The sequence below is a fragment of the Grus americana genome, chromosome 2, assembly GCF_028858705.1.
Source record: "Grus americana isolate bGruAme1 chromosome 2, bGruAme1.mat, whole genome shotgun sequence".
In the NCBI taxonomy this organism is placed as follows: domain Eukaryota; kingdom Metazoa; phylum Chordata; class Aves; order Gruiformes; family Gruidae; genus Grus; species Grus americana.
This window is the reverse complement of record NC_072853.1, coordinates 69809577-69828929: the sequence shown is the minus strand read 5'-3', so window position 1 is coordinate 69828929 and position 19353 is coordinate 69809577. Positions and strand designations below refer to the sequence as shown.

General features: G+C 41.5%; 1 long non-coding RNA gene across 1 annotated transcript; it reads left to right on the top strand.

Moving 5' to 3' along the window:
- The first annotated feature begins 16407 nt into the window (after positions 1-16407).
- LOC129203328 (uncharacterized) lies at positions 16408-17469 on the top strand. Its single transcript, XR_008575981.1, has 3 exons — positions 16408-16713; positions 16851-16998; positions 17094-17469. It is a non-coding gene; the product is annotated as an uncharacterized LOC129203328 (long non-coding RNA).
- Positions 17470-19353: the final 1884 nt, after the last annotated feature.

Below are 19353 nucleotides of genomic sequence, written 5' to 3'. Positions count from 1 at the left end.
GCTTTAAAAACACCATATTGTAGTCACCTTGATCTTTGACAAAGAGTTCTTAATTTTCCAGAATTTTGTATTTGAACCAGAACAGGAAACAGTTTTCCAGGCACAGACCAAGTAACCAATCCATCATTTGTATATTTAACTAGTAATTATACCTCCCTCTTCAATCCATTTGACTACTGTAATTTAAAATGCTTTAAAAAAAAAAAAAGAGAGAGAAAGCACAGTTGACAAAACAATGAATTAGTCTGAGATGATTACTAAAATCTCTGGAAATTTTTGTGTGTACAACATGAATTTAAACATGACAGAATTTAAGCCCATAAGTCACAGAATCCACCTTGGATTCAGAGTCTAGTTTAGGAGTAAAATTATGAAAGTATAATTATGTGGCAGAATTACATTGAACACAACTGAGAGTTATTGAGGATTGAATTGCTTGTCTTTCTCCACCTTGTCCTCAGCCAAGTGGCAGGAAACAGCTGGCCAGAATTTTTGAGTGCCTTTAATGAAGTGAATACTTAGTTGTTAGGATTTGGTGATTAAATGAAATAAGACTAATATTCCTGTGTGGATTTGCTGAAAGATTATTGTCCTGAAAGGAAGGCAACTCTCTACATGAGATTTAACCAGGGAGTAAACTTATTCAAAAGTAAAATTTATGGAGAAAATTCTTAGGAGGTTCTGTTTTTTTATTGTTGTTGTTATTATTACAAGGCTCCTTGAAGACACTAAATCAAGGCACAGATTAACCGATTTATTTTTGATGTCTCACCTCAACCAAATACATACAAATGGCTAAACTAAATAAATAAGCTAAGTGAATTTATTCCGCTGTCAGTATCTTCCTAATGTTCTACTGTAATGAATATAAAGCTCAAAGGATTATTCCAGAGTAGTTGTACGTTAAATAAAGTTCTTCAAAACAAAATCTTGAAGCTGCACAATGTAGAATTGTCAGTATATAGGAAACTCATCCTCTTGTTGGAAGTTTAGGTATAACAACAGACAGCAAAAAGCGACCAAAAATACGATGTTGGACATTTTGCATCTGTTTATGTTTTACTAGAGGAGACGTAAGAAATTCCAGATTCGCTTTCATCATGTTTGGTACTTGCAGTTGATCTGTATTCCAGATTTGCTTAACAAGAAATATTAACTTTCTGGGAATTCACCCTCCTTCTTTAGCTACAGGTGTAATCAATTCATAATGTAATCTATTAAGTAAATATTTTTGGCTAAATGATCAGACTAGACTTGCCACTCTTCTGCAGGAGAAAAAAAGGAAGAGGGAGGGGGCAAACAAACAAACAAATGAGCAACAACAAAAAAATCCTCAGGGTAAGCCGAATTCAGCTAAAAGACTAAAAGCGCTGTCAAGTCACTTCGATGTTCGGTCACATGGTTCTGGTAAGAATTTAGTTATATCAAACAATATACTAAATAATCACATTTATGCTGAGATTATTGTTTAAAGGCACTCGTAAAAATATTTAACGATCAATCTCAAAAAATCATAGTATGCATAAATATCTTTACCTATCATTGACAAGTAAAATGGATTAATTGGATTGAGTATATTGTCCATCCTGCATAGTTGAAAGACATTAGCCACTTCACCTTCTAGAACCAAGAAAGGGTTTGAAAAGTCACAGCATAAATTCTTCTTATCAAACATTTTTAAACATGAAAAAATACCCCCACTTACAACTTCATCCACATCTCCATTAAATAAAAGGGAGATTTTCTGACAATTTCAGTGAACTTTTGGTAAGGTCTGCAAACCGGCACAACCCACCTGATTTAATCAATTGACAGAAGTCTAAAGAAGTGTCACATTTAGCTACTGTACGTTATGTGCCTGGGTTTGGTAGGGGTTTATTGCTTTACCTCAAACAGTGAAGAACCCAGTTCTATCAGTAACAAAGCAGACTGTAAAAAGTAACTCAAAAATACAAGTGTCAACAAATTCCAGGGGAAAAACACAACATACTGTATCTAATTGATCCTTTTTTTTTTTTCTTTTCTATTTCTCAAGGCTCCCAGGATTTTGGTGATATTTAAAATACTTTCTAACAGTATTATGTTTGAGGTTTTTTACACATTGCTTAGCTCCCGTTAATTTTCATTTTTGCCTATAAGGGGCTATCATAACAATATAACCTAAACACCCACAGTACTCACTCTGACCTTTGAAAACCCATTGTGTAAAACACTACTAATGTCTATAAAGAGGAACCCGTAAAATCCAGAGATAGTTAAGCAAAATATTATAGTGGACCCTTATGAGACTTTATAATTTTAACAATTTTCTTCTTTTCTTCCTTTTTTTTTTTTTTAAATGCTGGCTTATAGACAAAGGCAAAATAAACAGCTGCCTGGGGCGGGGGATTGCTAGAGGAATGCACTTGGGAGGGTGAAAGTGAAACCACGCACGACACTGCTGCAAACAGATGATGCAGCCACCACTGCCCCATCCCTCTGGATGGAGCAGGATCCGCACGCCTTGCTCCCCGGAGCTGGCCCCCAGTTCCCCACAACAGGCACAAGCTCCTTAGTCTCGGGAAGACAAAACCGAATTCTCCCTGGACCTCTGTCAGCCCATATGGATGTCCTCAGGCATCCTGAAGAAATCCTCTGAATTTCTAGTGTGAAGCCCTATGCAGTTTAGCTCTCTGTGCCCTTTTTCATTTGTTTTTAATGCTACAAAACAAAATGCTGCCTGCTTAGAACCAAACCTGAACACAATTCTTTCACAAGTGTGGGATTTGCTCAGCCTAAGACTGCTCTTTGCCTGCCACCTCAGTGGAAAGAAAGCCATCTCCAGCCAGCAGTAGCCAGCTTCACCCTCCGATGCTACATACATCCCTTGATGTAACGTGGCGGCAAACGCGCCGCAGGGCGTAACAGAACAGAGCTCCCTCAGCGTACCACGGTGCCTCGGTCCCTCTCTGAGACAAAGTCCTAGAGGACCTAAGCAGTTGAGGTCACCGCCCTGTGCAGCATGATGAGACAGTCGACAGGGCAGAGGAACTATCCCTAACTATCCCTAAATTTGTCTTGCTTATTTTCTCAATCTTTCCCATACCCAGACAATATTTTATCATTTTTTAAAAATATATGAAACCTTATTATGCGGTGTCAAAGAAGCACAACACATGGCTACTGGCAAGACAGGAGCACATTAAAGTGAGAAATTTTAAAGCCACAGAAAGTATATCAGTCTCAGGCCCGTTCAAGCAAGTTTGAATTGCCTTCATGAAAATGGCGTTATTTTTAGATAATGATGCTCTCCTAATCTGATACCTCAATTACCCTATACTGACAGGTCTTATATGGCATAATACACTTTTTTTAGCACTGTTGATTGACCATTGCAGAAATGTTTTGAAGTAACTCTTTTGGTATCATAAATATTATTCAGAGATTACCAAATATTCTGAAATAAAGCACTGAGGTCAAACTTTCCTGCAGATGTGCATAAGTAACAATCTTCATTATACAAGAGAGAAGTGTGTGTGCGCAGATGCGTGCAAAATACCAGGAGAAACAGGGATATATGCATATATACATGGAAACCAGACATCTGAATTCTTGCTAGTATCGTTATTAATCTGCATAGCTGGGAACTGAAAGATCCTTAGAATTTTCCTTCATATGATTTCCTATTGTTCCGTTTCATTACTTCTTGGATGGCATCAAGGGTTAGATGTTTGTTACTTTACATGCACTATGTCATGTCTTATTTCTCTGGAGTAGCTGAAAGGAAGCAAGAGAAAAGTAAATCTCTCCTACATCTTTCTGCTGTTAAATTCATAGGTTTGTTTTCCTTCCTAGGAGTAATTTTTGGGGGGAGAATCACTGACTGACTGACCAACTGGCTCAAGGAAAGCATTAGATACACTGCAAATGCTTTGGCAGGACTAACACATCTGGCAGTTTAGCCCTGGCTTGTCCATATCCCTTTCCCATTTAGGAAGAAAACAAAATAACCAAGGCTCAAATCCTGCAAATGTTAATGTAAACCAGTAACTTTAAACTCACAAATGGCTCGGTGCCTGCATTGACACTAGCTATCTGCATACATTTTTAGACAGATATGGGAGCTCTGTGTATATAAATTTAGCATGGAGCCTTGCTGCAATCAGTTAGTTACAGCATATTGCAGCACTAACACTGCTGGAAGAAACAGAAAGTCTCTAAATAGCTACAGCCAGTAGTTGCAATCCTAGAAACTCATGCATCTGAATAACATCAATGTCACAAATTCTCATGCTGGATTTGGCAGTCCTCACTCAAATAAGGTAAATTACTTCACCGGAATACCTGTTTATAGGATTATGCAACTCTCTGCTAGTCTTTATTCCATCTGCAGCTCACAAAAAGACATGAAAAGAGAGGACACATAACAACATATATATGCATATTTAAAGCACGTATAGGTGTACATTCACACACACACACACATATATATAAACAGTCATAATATGGATGATGACTGACAAAAAGCCCAGTTGTGTCATTTTCTTTTATCACCTGCTGCATTCAAGAATCAAGTTTAAACAAAACATTGGGGCTGCAAGGCCAAACATTGAAAAGTGAGGAAATCCACAAGTAAAGGCTAGTTTTTGAAACAGTGCCTTGTTCTCAGAGATCTGTCTATCCGGCAGACAAACAAGTGGGATGATGCCGGGCCTAGGGAAGAAAAAAGATAATCACTTCTTTGTTTCTTAGTCTGACAAAAATGTTAATCATATGAAATCTTTCCAATTCTCACATTGTGGACAACGGCACTGGAATCTGAATTCCAGCAGAAGTTTATCACGAGAGACAAGGGAATAATCAGCAGTTATTGTGGACCCACTGCTATGGGTAATAAGAGATTTACACTGCCAGTGACGTGCCAGTTATTTAGTAAGTAGCAGAGGAACCCTGAAAAACAGAAGTCCTGGGTCCTACGCCACGTTCTGGAAGATGACGTGTTTTAGTAGCTATGGCCTTTTTACGGTCTTTTATAACCCGCCATATTCTACCCCTATCTTTTCCTCTGCACAAGATGTTTTCAGCTCTCTTCCTGTTTTCTTTTGTTTCTACCACCTGACCTTGTCCATGACCTCTTCTAGAGGCCTGTTGCCACCTCCTTCAGATCCTAAGTCCTGGAGATACTTGCCCCTGTCCCAGCTCTGCTCCCCACTCAGGCTTTTATTCAAGGCTGATTAATCTGTCCTTCTTCAGACTGCCCTGAAGTGATATGGATGGCAATGAAGGAGGAATGAGAGCAGAAAAAAGACAGTCATCTTGCCCTCGTTTCTAGAGTTACTGAGGCACATAAGAGGAACAATTATAGCGAATGACATGCTTAGCTCTGCTCTGAGATTGCCAGCCTTGAACATACACACTACAGATGAAATCTACAAAGAATTAAACTATAAGCTATTATATCAAGTATACCCAATGACAACTCTGCCAAATGGGTGTGTATTTTTATAGGGAAAGCAAAAAAATGCACCTCTTTCTGGCCTCAAGATACCCTCCTTCTAAATTTACATCATTTACTGTAAAGCAGTTTATTCAGTAAGGTCACACAGATTTTTAACATTAGCAAACCAAATCATTTCTCCCTATCATTCCTGGAAACAGTTAAACTGTTTTGCTGAAGCTTTCTTTTTATATAAAAGCAAGACACGCAGTGTGAGGCACACATCAGTCATAAAAATTCTTGCCTGAACAATTACATCTAACAATAAGAAACACACCGGAATCTTACATAAGAAAATGCTATCCATCTTTAAATAGGGATCTCATTTCCAGCTCCATCTGTAGCATATATATACATATAAGTGTTCATTTTTGAGTGTTATCTATTTTTAGCCATCTGCTAGCATTGTTATTTCTCATGCATTTCAAAGTTTTTCTATTTACCTGCATTTGTATGTAATCACATCAAATACATGACCTGTTTCTCATGTTAAATTCCCATTAAACTCATCGGGCCAAATTCCTCTTAGTCAATTCACCAGCCTCTTTTGAGTAACATCAGTGACTATTTTCACCCAAGATATACTTAATACTCATGTAAACAAGTAAATGCATTTAGACTTCTGAAGATGAAAATGGCTTGAATGCCTTACAGTGCTCCGGGTTCCTCTTCAAGGTTGTATCTGGAATGTACTTGTTGAAATCTTGCTGTACATAGTTATTTGCTACTGTAAAACCTGATTTATTGACAACTTAGGCCAAAAAAAAAAAAATATTTAGAAGGATTGTTTCTCAAATTACTGTGAAGCCTATCCCATTCTTTTTATACACGCTGAATAAACTCTGAATAGTTGGATAAAGAATATCTTCATTGTTTTGTCTTAAGATTTTGATTTCCTTTCAAGGGATTCATGTAGGAGAAGCTTACAGAGTATAACAGCAATTGCACGCATAAATCTTAAATGAATTGATGGAAAGCCTAACGTCATCATGGTTTACCTATTATACCTCTAAATGTGTTTACATTCTTAGGTAAAGGCAACCAAATTCCCTTAAAGTCAACTCATAGATCCTTATGTAATTCATGGATTATTAGCATATTTGAAGAGATTAATATGTTTAACATGTAATTCTGTAGAGCTACAGTAATGTGATGTCACACCTCCAAGGTAAAATATATTTTACGAATACATAGATTTCCTTTAACCTGGGCATTGCCAACATTATATTACAAGTTGATAGCTACAGCTCAGGATGTGGACAAATCCTGGCTGAACATTATAAAGCTCTGATTTTGGTAGAAATGTGGTTTCCTCCTCTTCTCTCCTGTGTATAAGCACACCACATTTCTCTTGAGAGTGTTCTAAATATTAGGTATTTACTTTCCCAGCTTCAATCCAGGTCACAAGAGCTGCCCTTCTTTACTCCCTGCTGCGATGGCTAAGTCTGTCTGACAAGAAGTCTTCCTCTACTGCCAGTAGATGCTGTTCCAGAAATACCTGATGGCTTTGGCAACTGATGTGAAAAGAAGATGGTTAGGCCAGGCTCCCAGCAGCCAGCACAGTCCCAGCTCCTCCGCCTGACACTACCTAATATACTGGTCGTTCAGTTCAGTTGATGAGGTGTATACAGAAGTGCTGGAGTCTCACTGATGATAATAGTTGGTAAGGGGTACCTACAGCACAACTTTTTTTTTTTTTAATGTGGAAATAACATACATAAGGAAATATCAGATCTCATGCATGTCATAACATTTGATTCCCAACACATTTTCCTTTTACTGTGCTTGTGCCTCACACATTTGCAAGGCAGTGCTATTTTCTCTCTCTCTCTCTCTCTCTCTCTCCCCCCCGCCTCCTTCTCTCTTACATATGGGTCTTACATATGACCCCCACACATCAAATGCAATTGCCTGACCTGATCTGTGATCTACTAACCAGCTGCATCTGGAATCCCAGACTGGGAGAGAAGCTATGGCACAGAGATGGAGATGGAGGAGTGCCTCACAGCAGATTTCTGCAAGAAAATCCCCAAACCCACCCAGCTCCTTGTCATATGCCCAGTGTGCCTCGGATGCATGATCATCACAGTCTTGGGATCCAGAGGCACCTGGAGTTTGGTCCTCCATTACATGATCCAATTCAGGGAATATTATGTATTACATTATAAAAAGAGAGTTTAAAAAATGCATTTAACTTATTTAGCCTTTAAATTCAAGCAGTTGGAAGTGTGGATATCACATAAATAACGGCTGTGAGATCTTAATTTTGTCCTCTTGTGCATATGTTTTACAATAAAGTAATTATTTATATGACCACACAGGTTTTTTCCACTGGACTTCTCTTAATTCTCTACAAAGATGGATATACATGGTAGCAATTCTCTGCTAAAAAGATGGCATTTCCCAAATAACAATTCTTCTGTTTAATTAAATAGGCATGCATTCAATCTGTGCATTTTAGATTTCACATTTTAGAACTGGCATACTCTTTTATTTGCTTTAAATGCAAAAATAGCTAATTCACAATAGGAAAATGTTAGAAACTGTTTTCTCAGTATTGATGAGTGATTTGACATATTTTAAAAGAGGCTGTTTCTCACAACTGATTTTTTTACTGCATATTCATGATATACTTTTACATTATAATATTCTAATGACAGTGTGGTAATGGAAGCAAATGGACGAAGATGACTGAAGCCATATTTCCCACTGACTCACACAGGCACCTAATGCATTCATGCTTAATATTCTCAGGCATTATAGAAGGGATTAGAATAAAATAAAAGGAAAAAAATAGAGAGAAAATATACAGATTTATCTGCTGACCAATCCTTTCATTAGCTTGAAAACAAATTTACTATGGCTTTACACTGTGACTTATTATTTTCAGAATCATGAACCTACTCCATTAATAAAAATAAGCTTATACGCACACTACATTAAAATAACTTAAGGATGAATAGTTCAACTTTACTACTTTTTTTAGGACTGGATTCAATAACAGAAATTGGACTCAGCTGTATGGATTTTTCAAGGATATTATGGACCATATTTCCACAGACATTTTTATTGTTTCTAGTCCTCTAAAACATCCGAAAAGTTGTGCTTTTAACTGAGTAGTTTCTTCTGTTTATTAGTTTGCATAAACATTTTTTCCTGTTATGTCAATTGTAGGACTGTAATTTCATTCTTGCTATTATAGATAAAGAAAAGTTCATTTGAATGCTACTTCTTGAGTATTTAACTTCCACTGAAGTCAGCTGAAGTAGAATTATGTGTGTTTGTAATTCAGAAAGGGCTTTGCACAAAGGCAGTTTGGAGGATTCCGCTATATAGTTTTTTGTAACTCTTGTAAAAAAATATAAATAAGTTATTTGTGAGGGCCAACTTTTCAAATTCAGCATGAGAAAGCTAAATGATGTGTTCTTACATATTAACCAATAATATTGTGCAATTCAAATTATTTACTATGAAAAAATCCAAAGGAGGTAGATTTTTATTCCTCCATTACCACATTTTGCAGCTCTAACGAGAATTTAAAAAAATGTATCTGGGCCAATGAAGCGAGAAGATCTAGCTTACAGACATTAACAGTGACTAAACATGGAGAAATAGAAATGCAATTATGCAGTCACTTTGCTGACAGTAATAATATTTTAAAGGCAAGTGAGACTTCAGTGTTTTACGGGAAATCTTATACTTGTTTTGTTGGGGTTTGTTTACTTCAAAGCCCCAGATCCTGGAACCGAGTAATGAGGTAAGTATTACACATTTCATTATTTTATAAATGTATCCCTCTCTCCCAGACTTATAGTGTTAAATTTGGTGTGAAAGTTGTTCAAAAATCAGAAGATAAATGAAAACCTACCAAAAAAAAAAAAAAAGATATGTAGAAACAGATAGAGGTGAGCATGGCAGTGGAGGGTTTGGGTTCTTTGGGTGTTTTTTTCCTCCAGAAGAAACATGTGCTGAGAATAGGATTCTTCCCATCCAACGGAAGAGCGAGGAGGAAGAGAGAGCAATTAAATCCCATAGCTTCCCCCTCACACTCCCTCTTACTGCCCTGTTGGTGGGACCGAGCCTCACCTGCATTTAGGCAGCTGCCCCCCGAACTCTCTGCCTGTGGGGTGCTGCGTCCAGAGCAGCCCTCTCCCTGGGCATGAAACCACCTCGCCTGTGTGCAGCTATCCGACAGGAGATACAAAAAGTGGCAAAATGTGGTTCAAATCTGCTCACACACACGCACAGGACTCAAAGCTTGGGGAAGATAACGTCCATATGCTGAAGCCCGCCTCTGCAGGAAAGTCTCTGTGCCCTCTCTCTCACAGAGAGGTGAAGAAGGGGGGAGGTCTCGCTCCCCCTCCGCTGATGGGGCTGTGCAGAAAAAGGAGGCGAGGGGCACGGCGCCGGAGAGCGAGAGGCAGTGCCAGGACGGGGCTGCATTGCCTAGAGATTAAGTTGCTCTGCTGGGAATAGATTTCTGTCCCTGCTCCAAAGGTTTCGCATTGGGTTTGTGCTGTGCTGTCACCAGCAGGAACAAATACATTTCAGGTGCATTGGAGAAGGCGAAGGTGACCACCTCCTACGAGCAGCCGGGATTTTAAGCCTGCGTGGGGAGGGTGCGCTAGCTTGAGCCCTTCAAGGACCTGGCGTGAGGGCATGCTGGGGTGAGCATCCCAAACATGGTTAGGCATAATCTCCTCACCTCCGGGAAGGCTGAAGCCTTTCTAGACATAAGGAAAGACAGCACATGATATCTTGGGTGAGTTTAAGATCAAAAAAAGAGCATGATCCTGAAGCTGAGTGATCCCAAGGATTAAAGCTGAATAGGACTTTTTTATTCCATTTACATCTTGTCCCCTTCTAGAATATAGCCCTAAGCCCCTTTACAAAGGGTGCAGGGACGTCCTGATGCCAGGAGGCTTGTCCTTTCTAAAGACTTTTTTCCTTCCCAAAAAAGCAACACAAAAACAAAGTACCACACCAAAGCCCAGATGGTTTATGATGTGAATCCAGAACATATGGAAAGCGCCCCCCACCCAGGAACCTGGTCCTAAAGTTCATCCAGAGCTGTGGTGAACACCCACGATCCAGAGGCATAACAGGTTAGCGTATGTCTTGGTACCCATTTTAAAGCTTCTCTCTCTTTAAGACACACTGCAAATGCTTTAACTACCAGGTACATCCCTACAAGGAGGGGGAAAAGTCAGCAGAAATAGGAAATATGTCCATTATAAAGGCTATGAAAATCCTTCCACTTCCTTAAGATGAGCAAGAGAGAGAAATGCTGCAAGATATTGCTCCCCCTTCTCTTGCAAAACCAGACCTGACCGATTTCTGCCAGAAGAGCAGCAGTGCACAGCGTCCCATTGAGATGGGTGCAGCTCTCCTCGCCAAGATCAATGGGGAGTTCTGCACCAGATCAATGCCCCGATGCGGCCAGCAGCCGGCACGAACCCATTTCCATGTGAGTCACCCACGAGACTGCAGGTGCTGGAGGCCTATGGAAAGTTGAATCCTAGCCACTAACAGCTAATGTAATCATGTTGCTTGCTCAGATCTCCTGCTGATAAACGCACCCAGTTACTCCTAACTGTCTCCCTTACAAAATAACACCTCCCAGGACACCTACCTCTTCAATAGTTTTTAACCGTGCTGCAGCTGCACAAGAAAATCCATTCATCAATTATAAATCAATTGAGGAAGAGAAATCTGCAGCTCGCTTGATTGCCCTTGTTGTCCCTGCAACTCACTGATCCAGCTACAGAAACTTTCCAACCTGCCAGGTCTGTTGTTGTTATTATTATTACTATTATTATTATTATTATTATTATTAATTATTCAGAGCCTGAACGGATCATTCTTTCCTTTGTAGAAAATAACTCTGCAGCAGTAATCCGTTAGCAGAGCAATCTTCCCTCTGGTGGGAGAGAGGAAGAGAGAAAGGGAGAAAGAGAGAAAGAGAGAGAAAACGAGATTGTATTCCACAAAAGGCGATGCGAGCGTGGTGGGCCAGATGCAACCGCAGTCTCTAGCTACAGCCCTCCCGCTCTGATTGCAGGGGACTTCTTTAAATAGGTAGCTATTCCCCGAGAAAGAGCTCTGCTCCTCCTCTCCTGTTTACGCTGTCAGTTCCCAGCCCTCTCCTTCCAAGCAAAGATTTGCATTATGCGAGGCTGCTTTTAACAAGTAAAGCGTTTGCAAAAGTTTACTTCAGAGAGAAAGATTAGGCAGGCTTGTTGCTCGACGGTAAAAAAAAAAAACGCAACTGCCTGGATAAGGAGGAGGGAAGGCAGGCTGGAAATGTTAGAAAGGCTGGAAAGGACTTCGGGAAATTTTATCCACTCTCCGAGAAACATAGCTGCATTTACGATCATTGGGAGCCGAGGGGGGCATTTCTATATATTGTAATAATAATAATAACAACAACCACCACCACAAACAGCTCTGAGGGGAAGGGGATTTTTTTTACCCTCCCCTGCTGAAGCAGCATTGCAGATATTCTTCTCTTTTATTAAACTAATCGTTCTAAATATCACAGTATGCTAGTATTTCTGGAGCTAAACGAGTAGCAGGAGAACTGGATATTTTACTCTTTTTTTTTTTTTTGGGTGTTGAGTGTTCCGAGGTGACTAAATTTGCCTTGTTGAGCCTTGTAAAATCCTGACTTAATCATGTAAACTTCTGTGTAAGCAAAATAGACGAAACTTCAAAGGGTCAAAAACCCTTTAGGGATTTGCGAGGAGACGCCAGCAATAGATCCTAATCTGCCTCCAGAATCCTGGCTGTATTTGTCCAAGGAACTGGTACCAGCAAACTCTCGAAGGTAGAGATAGTGGGTTGATTCAGCCTTTATCCCCTTAGAGAGTATTGGCTTTGTGAGGCTCTAGGCAGCGCTTCAACGCCAGGGGATCTTGCCCAAACCCTCTAAAAATGAAGTACAGGAGTAATTTGAGATAATGACTTTGTAACAGGCTTGGGCAGACCTTGGACAGAAGAAGTGAGAGATGTTATCACCCCAGCATTCCTCTTAAAATGCAGTTTTTCCCCCTGCTTATTCCCAGTTAGTCAAAGCTACATTAACATTCCATCCAGGGCTGCTAAACAGAATCTTAATTAGTCCTGATACTCTTGTGCAAGGGGTTTATTCATTGCACTCTTAACTAATGGTTGCTGTCAGAGTATTTTTTTTCTTCTTGGGGTTCTTTGGGGATATCGTGTTCTGCTGCAAAGCATGACAGAAATGTAATGTGCATGCAAAAAAAAAAAAAAAAAAGCTTGCAGATCTGAAATCTTGAGACTGAAGCTGACTCGAGCCTTGTCTAATGGTGAGACATTGTTAGGACTAATGAGAAGAACTTCACCAACAGAAATATCCCTGCATCTTGTTTATCTTAAATTTTAATGGTACATGCTCTCTCGCTATTTTTTTCCCCGTGACAGAAAACATTACAAACTTGTTAGTGTTTTGAAGCAGTTCACGCAACTCCCACTAAATTTGCAGCCCTCTGTATTTTGCATTAGCCACCCGTGGCTCGGTATTTAATGAGAGTCTGTAGGTGGAGAAGAATTAACAAGTTACTAAACGGCCGGCTGCTCCGGCAGGACCTTTCTCTCTGCATTATATCGTATTTATAACCCCACTTTGCAGTCATTCCTCCCTCTGCCCCCCGCTCTGACACACGCACGGACGTTTCTGGTTTACACGCACGTCTCCGCAACTCGCCGACTCGGACTGGCTCCGGTGTCAGCAAGGGGAAACTTAGGCGCCCGTAAGTGCTACGTACGCAGATGTCATTTGATGTGAACATCCCTCAAGGTTATTTGTGGCTCGGGGCTGAATCGTGACAACGAACAGCCGCGACACACACCACTAAAAAAAAAAGAAGAGGCGTAGCAGGGATACCTCGCCATCCGCGCTGAACTGAAGCAGCTGTTTCGTTTATCAGCCGCGGCAGAAGTCGTTATTTGCCTGTAAATCTACGTTCAGCTACACCGATCTCGGAAACAGATTTATAAGACTATAAATTACCGTTTCTTTCTTTCGGGTTGGGGGAAAGAAATGAGGAGGAGAGGGGAAAAAAAAAAAAGGAGAGAGAAAAAGGTATTTTTTTGGAAATAAGAGGTCCGTGTTACTTTGCTGCTGCTCACCCCCATTAAAGACTCCTTCCCATAAGCTTGCGTAACATTGATTACTCACAAAGAGTTCACAATAACTATCATGTAGCTAAACTAATTGAGACAATCATGCTAAGTTATAGTCAGACTAAAAGGTACCATTGATGTGGTAATGCCTATAGAAAGTCAGACATGCGACTCACTACCATTTAATTGCTCCTTTAAACCTGTTATTACAATGTTAACTGGCTTAAGTATATATTGCTGCCTTTTATTGCCTTGATGTGACAAATTAAAACATACACTCTGGAAACGGCATTCATTTGCGGACGGAGTTGCAGGAAAAAGGGAGCCGGGCGATGTCAAACCTGTCAGGATGAATTAATTTTAAAACTTGCATTTTGCACTGCAATTCCCATTGCAGTTTTGTTGCACGGGGGAAACACTTTACATATAAAACATGTGACTATCATATATAATATATACACATATTCCACCTCACGCAGGTCTGCCGTAAAATCAGCCCCACCGCGCTAAAAACGAAAAGTCCTTTTGGCTCCGAGACCTCGCCTGACACTAAATTAAGTGGAGGTCTGGAGGAAAGCGAGGTGGGGGCAACGGTGGAGTTTCTACCTCTGCTCAGCGCCACACGCCTGTATAGGGGGTGGAGGGGGGCTTTTCAGCGGTTAACTCGCCTTTGCGTGCCAGGTCCCAGGCCCGGAGGCGGGGGTTACTCACGCCCTAAGACCTAGGAGGAAGGCAGCAGCCACCGTCCCTGCGGGCTGCTCTTCTTCATGATGAAGCTCTACCGAGCTCCCGCAAGGAGGGGAAGAAAAAAAAAAAAAAAAGTAATAATAATTTCTTGCTTTCCCATCCCCAGGGCTGAGCCGGGTTCCGGATCGTTTAAACGCGCAAGGCTGCGCCTCTCCCGCTCCGAGGAGCGGAGCCCAGCCCCGCATTGCGCTCCGCCGCTCCCCCACCGCCCCCCGCGCATCCTACACGGGCTGGGCGGGGGGCTTCACGGGCTCCAGGTAAAGCACACCCTCTCCTTCCCTACGTGATCGTAAAAACATTGAGGACTCCCCCAAAAGAGAAATACTCAGCTCCCTCCTTCCCCTTCTTTTTTTTTTTTTTTTTTCTCCTCCCCTCTCTCCTCTGCTCGCGAAAAGATGTCAGAGGGTTAAAATGTCCTGCTCGCCCTTGATCTCGGGGAGAGACGTAAGAGTTGCTGGCACCTTTATGGGACTCAGACCGGCTGCGGGAAGCGTCGGCCGCCGCTAACTTTGATCGGCCTTATTCGACCCAGCTGCGCTCTATTTGTTTGTAATTTCGTCCTTTTCCTCCCAGAATCGTTATTTATGGTCTGAAAAGTGAAACGCGCCGCGATTTGCCTTTACATGGACTCTTCTCCAAACGTGGGGAGACATCTCCCTCCTTTCCCCCCCACCCCCTCTCCGCGAGGGGGGTTGCCAAAAGAGAGAGAAAAAAAAACTGTCTCAATCATTATCAAATCAGCTTTGAATTCATTACTCCAGAGCATTAACTAATTACCAGATCAGAGAGAAGAAAAAATAAATATTCCTTTAAATAACTGAAGGTAATTATAACCCTGTTGTTGACACTAACGATTAATAATTGATCAGAAGTTATACACAATAAATTGTCAATTTATCTCCCTATAAAAATGCACATACTTATTATTTTTTTTCCGAGGCGATTTTTAAGAGCCCGAGCACCGACAATATTCACACAGCCGCCGTACAAGGAGCAGTACGACTGTTTCTTTTTTTTCTTTTTTTCCTCCCAAATATTCGGGAGTATTTTGAAATCCCCCGTCACCGATGACACAAGCCCGGGTGGAGCACAAGTGACTTTCACTGCCGGCCTGCGCTCCTGCCTTTCCGAGAAGGGCCAGGCCGGGGTGACTGCCCCCCCCCCCCCCCTTCCCTTTCAATACCCAAATCCCGAAAGGAGAAAAGTTAACGGTGCCCCCCCCGCCTCCACGAGGCAGAGCGGCTGCATCCCTCCATCCCTTACTTTTGCTCAGGGAAAATGCAGCCGGCTCGACCCGGATTGGGTGTGAAATAGTGACATTCCCCCGTGAGTCACGGCTCGGGGGAGGGGGGAGGGCGGGGGGGGCACGGGTCCAGATTGCGGGAGCCCGGCTGTCACCTCGGCCAGGGCGCTTACAGGTAAAACGTTCCTCCAGAGCTTGCCTGCCCCCAGATCGCTGCCTGCAGCGCCGAGCTACCTATCTGCCCGCATGTGCCCCGCCGATTGCGCTTTCCCTCTGTAGTTTTAATAAAGATTTTGCTTCGGAGCCACCGAGTAATAACCAGGGATTAGATGCATGGGTGCTTTGAATATTCACCGTGAATCCCTTTGTTTCTTAACTTTTTTTTTTTTTTGGCCTCGCTTTTATTTCTTTAGAAGCCGGGAACATACCTGAGTTATTAGTTACTGGATTAAAAACAAAGGGGTGAAATTCATATTACTTAGTGTGCAGTATTACTGTTAATAACAGTATTTTTTACCATCATTATTCAATTCCTACAATGGAAAGGCTCTTTTCGACTAACTGGATCGTGAGAAGCTTGCCCAAGCACCCGGAAAATGTCTGAAGGCAAAGAATCGACCTATAAGTAAATTCCACCTTTTTTTTTTTTCCCCAAAAAGTTAATAAGCAATAAAATCCTCCCAGTATTGATTACGTCCCTGCTACGGTTTCTCAGTGGCGCGGTGAATCTGAACCGCCTTTAAGTGAGATGTAACATGTGACGGAGGCAGAAACTTCCAGTGGCGAGAAGGTTTTTCTTTCTCCCGTGAGGCTGGGCACGGAGAGGCCGCGACGGAGCGGAGCGGGGGAGAGCGGAGCGGGCCCGGCTGTTCCGCTCCGAACTGCCCGGCCCCGCTCCTGGCAGCAGGGCTGCCGGCCTTCCCCGTAGGGAGCTAATTGATGGCCCATTAGGGAAACGGGTGCCGCCAGGTAAGGCTACATCAAGCGGTGCACCTTGCAATTTGTTTCTTCACCTGAAAATCACCTTTCACCCCCAAAAACCTGGAGACCACCACCGCGCGTGGACGTTCGGGAAGATAGTCGTCGTCTTTACTGTTGTTGGGTTTGTTCATTTTTTTTTTTTCCCCCTGCAGTCTCCCTCTCGCTTACAGGGGCTAAGCACGTCGGTGGCTAAGATGCAAATGGAGTGGGGAGAGAAACGTAGACGCCCATTGCGCTTTGTATTAACTTTCCCCTTAGCCGGGCCTGTTCCCCTCCAGCCGCGAGCTGGTCTGCAGGAGCAATGCCCACGTCTGTCTGTCTGTCTGTCTGTCCGTCCGCTGCTGGCCTGGGCTGCGTGTTACCTCCGTCCCCATCCCTTCCCCCAGTCTCCACCAGCCAAACAAAGGTGAGCGACGCTTTTTTCCGCTCTCAAAGGCAGTTGGTGAGCAGCTTTTCTGAAACAATAACTCTCTTATTGAGAACAAATGTTGACATTTGCAGGGAGCGAGGAAAAAAGCAGCCCAGGAAGTGCAAAGTGGAAAGCGACCCTCTTCCTATTTGACGACAGCGCCAATTCCTCCGGGATCCCACCTGAGATTAAAGCCTGAATTTCAATAAATCAGCTCTAATGAAACCTCTGGCCCCGAAGATGGGAGGGTTTGTCTTTCCCGTTCCGAAACGAGCGCAGAAACGAGGGGAGGCGGTGGGGGAAGAGGGAGTAAATATAGAAAAGGGTGTGAGATTTTAATCCCAGCGGTCTGATTAGCATCGTTATGAAATAAACCGTGCACAAACTGATGTATTTTGTCGTTCCTGCCTCTTTCCTGCTATACTGAAATAATCGCATTGTTTGTGCCAACAGTCTAGCAAGGCTACATTTTCCTCCTGCTTTCAATTTTGATTATTAAATCTCAAATGACGTTGAACATGTAGTTCTTGCCCATTAATTTCTTGTTTAAAAAATAAGTTTATTTGCCAAATCATTGGGGTGTCGCCCATCTGCATCCATGAACCGTTCGTGAATTTCTCAGAGGATGAGAGAAGTCCATTGGGTTTTACATACATAGTGAATACTTAAAAGCGAGTTTTCCAAGTCTTTCTACTTTTCTTTCCAGAAAGAAATCCAGGTCTAAATACTAGCAAGGGTGGGTAAATTATGGAAATCTTTTATAAGTCTTTGGGCGTATAAACATCAAAGGAATGTCGTTAGCCTTTTTTAATCTCTGCCACAGCTTTTGGTTTTTACCAATTGAAATGTACAAGTTGTGTCCAACAGAGACCTGGAACGTAAAACGTGGGTGGTGGGGGCCGATGGAGTAGGAGCAAGAGTGCGAAAATGAAAGTTCAGGTGTCTGCCCCGACATGAAAAGTCCTTCCATAAAATCTTCCTGAAGTGCACAGTAAAGATGGTCAAGGATGATTATAGTAAATATTTGCATCTACATCATATGCTAAATTGGAGGGAAAAAACTGAATTACTTCTTAGCTATTTCTCTAATTGTACTACACGTTGCACGCAGATACAATTGTGTTTTACCTCAGTGAAACCCAGGATGTTACAGAAGCAGAGAAGCATCGTTCTACAAACAACATGAGATGAGTAGGCCTCCAGCTGCAAAGATCTTCAGTGTTTTATATTTAGCTAGATGGATCCCAGAGTTTTCCAGAATTACAATATTAATTTGTGCCCTATCAGCTGAAAAACACATGCATTTTCTCAATCAGTTAGACATCTTTATAGGGGTAAAATACGATGGGGGGTGGGGGGGGGGGGGGAAGATGGATCATGGGAATTGCGTGTATGTATTTAAGAAAAACAGCTTCCTTTCCCTCTAATATAATCACAACATATTTCCAGACTCCAGACTAGCCACGGCTCTTTATCCAGTTAACATTCCCAAGGCTGATGCCTGAAGTATCTAAGATCACTTTCAAATGCCCTTTCTAACAAGACCTGAGCAAGAGGCCACTAATTTTCACTGAACAAAAAGCCACTGGAGAGAGATCCGTTTGTCAATATCAACTGGTCCAGCAATTTCCCATCTTCAGACACATCGGCCTATCTGAGCTGGCAGATGTTTAGACAAGATTTTATAAATTGTTCAATATCAGACCATAATGAACCCCAACTGACCATTCCAAAGCAGCTAAAAGCATTCAGGATCTCCCCTGCTGGGATCTAATAATGCTCTCACGCTGGAACATTATTAATCATGGAATAAAATAGATGAGCCTCTTGAAAAATAAGTGTATGATTGATTAAAGGGCAATCTAAGAAGCTATTATTCTTGTTTTATAACCGTAAGTTATATTCACTCAATTTATCTTTTGGGGAAAATAAATGATTGTTCGTTGCTTTTCTGAAATTATATTATATGAGGATTCCCATTATTTTACTAAAAATTAAAATTAGTTAGCTGATTTTATGAGCCCATTCAAAGTGGATTTCCAATGTGACTGTAAAGATATGGTTTACTGATAGAAAGAAAAAGAAGGAGAATCATAAAAACCAGGAATTGGACTTTTTTAATCTTTTTTTTCCTTTGCATATTTTAGCCAGAAGCAGAAACAAAGAAATTAAAAACAAACCATAGCTGATTATAATTCTTTTTTTTTTCATAGAAATGGTGGATTTAAAGAATTTTAACTCAAATAAAAAGCTACTTCACACCCAACATAAATAGTTTATAAGAAACATGCATGTATTCACATCACTCTCTCTACGCATATGCATGTATATATACAAATACGTATTTGCACA